This window comes from Bison bison, unplaced genomic scaffold (genome assembly GCF_000754665.1).
Source record: "Bison bison bison isolate TAMUID 2011002044 unplaced genomic scaffold, Bison_UMD1.0 scf7180017864149, whole genome shotgun sequence".
NCBI classification, from domain to species: domain Eukaryota; kingdom Metazoa; phylum Chordata; class Mammalia; order Artiodactyla; family Bovidae; genus Bison; species Bison bison.
This window is the reverse complement of record NW_011494721.1, coordinates 2,739,754-2,746,046: the sequence shown is the minus strand read 5'-3', so window position 1 is coordinate 2,746,046 and position 6,293 is coordinate 2,739,754.

Genomic DNA, 6,293 nt, shown 5'->3' with positions numbered 1-6,293 from the left:
CATAAAACAAATATCATTTTGATATTTATATAGTTTCAATGATATTTGCAATAAATACAATAATAATTAGATTACTTTCAGGCATTCATTTTTATTAGTTATTCCAGTTTTATGTCAACTGCATAGACTGGTATTACACAGACAAAATATATTTTATATCATATGATTGGAACTTAATAGATAACAATCTATCATGTCAATTTTTCCCAGTGAGGATTGACATTTTTTTAAATTTATTTTTAATTTTTTTGGCTACTCTGGATCTTTGTTGCTATGCACTGGCTTTCTCTTATTGCGGTGAGTGGGCATACTCTTTGTTGTGGTGTAGAGAATTCTCACTTTGGTGGCCTCTCTTGTGTGTAGCACGGGCTCTACCTGTGCGGGTTTCAGTAGTTGCAGCACAGTGGCTCAGTAGTTGCAATTTGTGGAATCTAGGGTTGTGGCACATGAGCTTAGTTGCTCCACATGCTGTGGAATCTTCCTGGACCAGGGATCGAACCCAAGTCCCCTGCATTGCAGGGCAGATTCTTATCCACTGTACCACCAGGAAAGTCCTAAATGACTTATTTTGAAAATTACCTTACTAGTTCTTCAAGAACTTATATTCAAAATGACCCAGCCCTTCCCATCCAAATCACTCTTCACATTTCAAGAGTGCAAATTTGACAGAAATAAAATCTTTCCCCCAACATAGGAAAGCATGAGTAATAAAGTAATAATGAATTTTTATTTCAATTTGGCAATCATTTGTAGTGATTCTCTTAGTCCCTTTAATATTTTATTATCTATTAGTTCTAGATATTTATGCATATGTATGCATATAATTTCCTGATTTGGGAAAATACTTGGCAAGCCACACAATTGAAGGCCAAAGGAGGTCACAGATAGTACACATAATCCAACTAGCAATCTTTTGATTTATAGTGGATACTCTTAATATTTTATCATTAGAATTTATAATTCAGTAGCCAATGTCTATTCTTACCATATGTATTAGATGTGTATAAAGTGCTCTAATAAAGATGCTCAAATCTTCAGTGATTTAAAGCAGACAGATTATTTTTCTCCCGTTTAACATTTTAGAGGAAATTTAATGATCCAGGGTAGATAGGTTCTTCTGGTCCACAAGGTGATCCAGGAGTTTAAATCTCTCCTAACTTCTTGTCTACTGGGGATACACACTCAAAGCTGGCTTATAGAACCAATATATGTCTGGCTCATATCCTCTATTCTAAATAGAGGATATGGGGGGAAGTGTGTGTGTGTGTATATATATATATATATATTATATTGGGGCTTCCCCAGTGGCTCAGTGGTAAAGAATCTACCTCCAATGCAGGAGCCGCAGGAGACATAGATTCAATCCCTGTGTCTGGAAGATTCCCTGAAGGAGGGCACTGGCAAGTATTCTTGCCTGGAAAATCCCATGGAGAGAGAAGCCTAGCAGGATACAGTCCATAGAGTTGCAAAGAGTCTGACACGACTGAAGCGATTTAGCACGGCATGGCATATATGATGTTATATTATAACTTAATAAAAGTCACTTAATATAAGTCCACTTAATGTAAGTCCCTTAATATAAGGCTTAATATAAGAATCTGCCTGTCAATGCAGGAGACCTGGGTTCAAACCCTGGGTCAATGGAGTTGAATAAGATTGAACATGCACACACATACACACAGTGTAAGTACAAATTCTATAATAAACACTGCCAACTTTGTCTGAGACATCCTGCCCTTCCTTGCTTGAATCCAGTCATGTTCCTGATGGGTTTTTGCTGGTGAACTTTGACAAGGGAGGACTGATATAGATATACAATTTACAGTCACTGCTATATCTTGCTCCATAAAATGTTGTGTGTAGTGTTGTGAATTGAGTGAAGAAGTCATTGTCCTTGCTAAATGTGCTCAGTCTCATGTGGGCAATATAATCAAGCATGCTGTGCTCTGTGTGCTTAGTCGCGTCAGACTCTTGTGATCCCATAGACTGTAGCCTTGCCAGGCTTCTCTGTCCCAACCCAGGAATCAAACTTGGGTCTCCTGCATTGCAGGCAGACTCTTTACTGACTGAACTAGGAGGGAAGCCCTAAGGAAGCATGGATAGTGGTAATACATAAGCTAAAGCAGTACTGTAACACAATTGCAAAATACATGGTTATGAAAGGGAATGGGGAGACATTAACTAATGCTCTTGAGGACAAGTAGAAGAATTCAAATGTCCCTTTGGTAGAAAAGTGATGTCAACTGATACTAGAAAGATAGAGCTTGCATTGAAGAAGGGCAATCCAGATTTTGGACCAAATAAGCACAGGTGTGAGAGTAAGAAAGTGGAAGAGCTTAAGTAATAGTTATGGCAGGAGAGTGGGTTCACTGAGGATGTCAGATGAAATGGCAAATGCAAAATTTAGAGTGTAAATATAAAGTTAAGAAGTTTAAATCTCTATCTCCAGGCAATAGGTGCTATTGGAATACTGCACTGGGATTAAAACAAGTTGCATTGTTTTGCTGGGGAGTGGTAGATGAATACTTTAGGGAAAGAAAGAGAAAATCAGATTAACTGGAGTCTGGAAGAGAAGTTAAGCCCCACCTGGAAAGCCCCATTCATTTATATCTCTCTAAATATGCATATCTATTTCTATCTACCTGTATGTCTGTATTTTAGTTTCATTGTCCAATCATTCATTGCTGTTTTATAGAAGCATGAATGACCTTTGTTATATAAACCTTATATCCTGTGACCTTGTTCCACTCGCCTCTTGGTTCTAGAAGATTTAAGTTGATTTAATGAGATTTTCCACTTAAAGAATTATATGCTTTGTGAATTGAGAGAAATCACTTTAATCTTATTTCCATATCACTGCTATTTATGTACTGGAAGTTCTCCTTTATATCTCCCCAGGTTTTAAGAGTAATCCATGTGTACACTTCTTTTACTCTTTCTGTTTAAACTCATATTCAGGATGCCTCAAGAAACTAGTTACTCTACTCTGTGTGACCACACTGTTTTAATACAAATTCCTTTGAAAATGTAGTGCCCTGACTATATGCAGAACTCATACTAACCATTTCAGAGTCAAATTGTACTCTGTGGTAGCAAAGCTGTAATAATGATAATGGGCTATGTGAGCACATATAATTCTTATGATGACACTATGGGTAAGTGTTTTTATTTCTAATTTGTAGATACAGAGATGGAGGCTTGAATAAAATTAACAAATGTGCCCAGAGTTTCTCGGACATATGTGTTACAGCTGGTATGTGTATGCAGGGCTCTTGTTTCAAGTCTTTTGCCCTTAAACATTATTTTAACTTAAACCAATAGTGTAATAATTGATATCCTATATTTTTTCTGTATGAAAAGTTAAGTGTTTATGCAATAATTTTTGATAATAAAATCAGTGCTATAAGTAATAAATAAATAAAATGTTGATTTTATTTCTGTACTACTTATTTATATATCTATACTTTTACACTTCTTTCTTAGGGATTTTGTTAGTTCTTCAACTTTAAGTTTAATAACAAGACACAGGAGATAACTTATTTAATCACTGCCTTTTATGAAATATTATCTGCCAATTGTCATTTCCTACAAGTGTTTTTCAAATCCTAGCTTACAAGTATGTTTGAACTTTCCAATGAGAGTTTAAATTTTGCACAATGAGATAAAACAGTAAATGAAACAGCATCTACATGGTAAAAGAAATACAATTTTGAAAAGGGAAATAAACACTATAAATAAGTACTTTTATGTTCTTAGGCTAGTCATAGCTTCCAGAAATCAAAGACTATCTGAGGGCACAATTATTAATTAACCTAGATTCCCAGAGAGAGATTTACACAACAGTTTTCAGGGTTAAGTTTTTTTTATGATTGCACATTGAACAGAAGTTTATTAAATACTGATAGGCTGGTGAGAGTGCAATAAAACTTTATGAGTAGCTCAGTTTATAGCTGAGCAGTTTTCCCTGATCATTACTTTGGCAGCCTTACTCAACTCTGGTACAGCAGAGCTGAAAGAACAGACTATGAAATAAGGTAAGTTTACCTATCGAATTTCTTTGTTTGAAAACAAAGAAATAATAAACTTGAAAACTCAATAATTACTTGGAAACTCAAATGTTTATTTGAGTTTCCAAGTAATTGTGTGTGTATTCCTTTAATTCATGTTAGCAGTATTCCTGTCTATCTTCAATTGGTTAAAATAGCAATGATAACATATTTTCATTTTCCATATTAAATGTATAGCCCCTTGTACTAAAACAGGAAAAAACATTTCTAAAATGTTTTAAAAGATAGAATATTTTATTCAACCAGCTATTCATTAAAACTGTCAAACCCAAGTAGAATGATAGCAAGTTTAGTTGTTCTATATAGATGAAAATAAATATAAAATATATTTTGAAATTTAGAGAAATACTGTAGGCATGATAAATATATATTTAAGAAAAATATATGCTGAATGGAATGCTACACTTATAAAACACTTAAATCTTTTCTAGCTAATTTTTTTAAAGACCAGTCGTTAGTGATCTTTAAAATTAGTAGTATTACTCATTTGAAAACAAATATACAGAGAAATGGCATCAGTATATAATTTCTCCAAAAATACTTTGCTTAAAATTACTGCAATCCAAAATACAATTACTATAATTATCACCTACAGCTTATGACCAACTTTAGTACTGATCATTTATAAGTACTCATATAAATAATTTAATTTTGGTACATTTTTGTTCTGACTTATTATTTTGTTATTATTTTGTTCTAATTTATTGTTACTGTAATTTTGGTACATTTTTGTTCTGACTTATTTAAATTAAAGAGGGTTAGCTTCATGACAAGGCATTTTTTTTTTTTTAGATTTCCCTTAACAAAAGAAAAGAACAATCATTTTTATTGGCTTCTTGATCTCAAAATAAAATTACTTTGTGTGAAAGTTAAACTTACTTCAAGTTAAGCATTAAATGCATTTCTGTTGTTTCTCACATAACATTGAGCAACCCGGATTCATTTTCTAAACAGCCTTTTAGATCATGGTGCTTTATTTAAATTTAGCTTACATTCATTCAAGTTCTCTGAAGATTACTGATGCAGTAAACAGCTTACATATCTATAACAGAAAATCATAAGCTAAAACTGAATGCTAATCTTTAAACTTTCAATCATAAGGTATATTTTTAAAATTGAGCTTATACTAATTTGATGTTAGGATCTGAACTACTTTCATGATTCTTGCTATTAGGAATGTGACAATACAATGGAGGAAATTAACACCTGCTTAAATAATTACAATAGATATACTATATATTGTTGTAAAACAGGAAAAGAAGAGATTTAACTCTGCTTGTAAAAGTAAGAAAACTTTCACAGATTACATAGTATTTGAACTGGGCATAAATTGGAACTAGAAGAACAGGTGTGGAAGAATTGAAGAAAGATTAAACAGCATGTACTAAGACATGTTATCCAGAAAAAATATATCATTGTTGGAGATAAGGGTAAAATTCTGAAACTATTCCAGAAGTAGAATCAGCAAGACTTGTTGAGTGCTTTATTGTTGTAGAAAGATATGGAAGAGAGAAAAAAAGTTTTTAGATTGGGACAACTCCATATATGAACTGACATAGACAGAGGAGAAAGGGCGAGTATAAGAAGGCAAAAAGAAAAACTGATTTTATTTTATTTTTTTAAATTTTATTTTATTTTTAAACTTTACATAATTGTATTAGTTTTGCCAAATATCAAAATGAATCCGCCACAGGTATACATGTGTTCTTTATCCTGAACCCTCCTCCCTCCCCATACCATCCCTCTGGGTCGTCCCAGTGCACTAGCCCCAAGCATCCAGTACGTGCATCGAACCTGGACTGGCATTTCATTTCATACATGATATTTTACATGTTTCATTGCCATTCTCCCAAATCTTCCCACCCTCTCCCTCTCCCACAGAGTCCATAAGACTGTTCTATACATCAGTGTTTCTTTTGCTGTCTCGTACACAGGGTTATTGTTACCATCTTTATAAATTCCATATATATGCGTTAGTATACTGTATTGGTGTTTTTCCTTCTGGCTTACTTCACTCTGTATAATAGGCTCCAGTTTCATCCACCTCATTAGAACTGATTCAAATATATTCTTTTTAATGGCTGAGTAATATTCCATTGTGTATATGTACCACATCTTTCTTATCCATTCATCTGCTGATGGACATCTAGGTTGCTTCCATGTCCTGGCTATTATAAACAGTGCTGCGATGAACATTGGGGTACACGTGTCTGTTTCCCTTCTGGT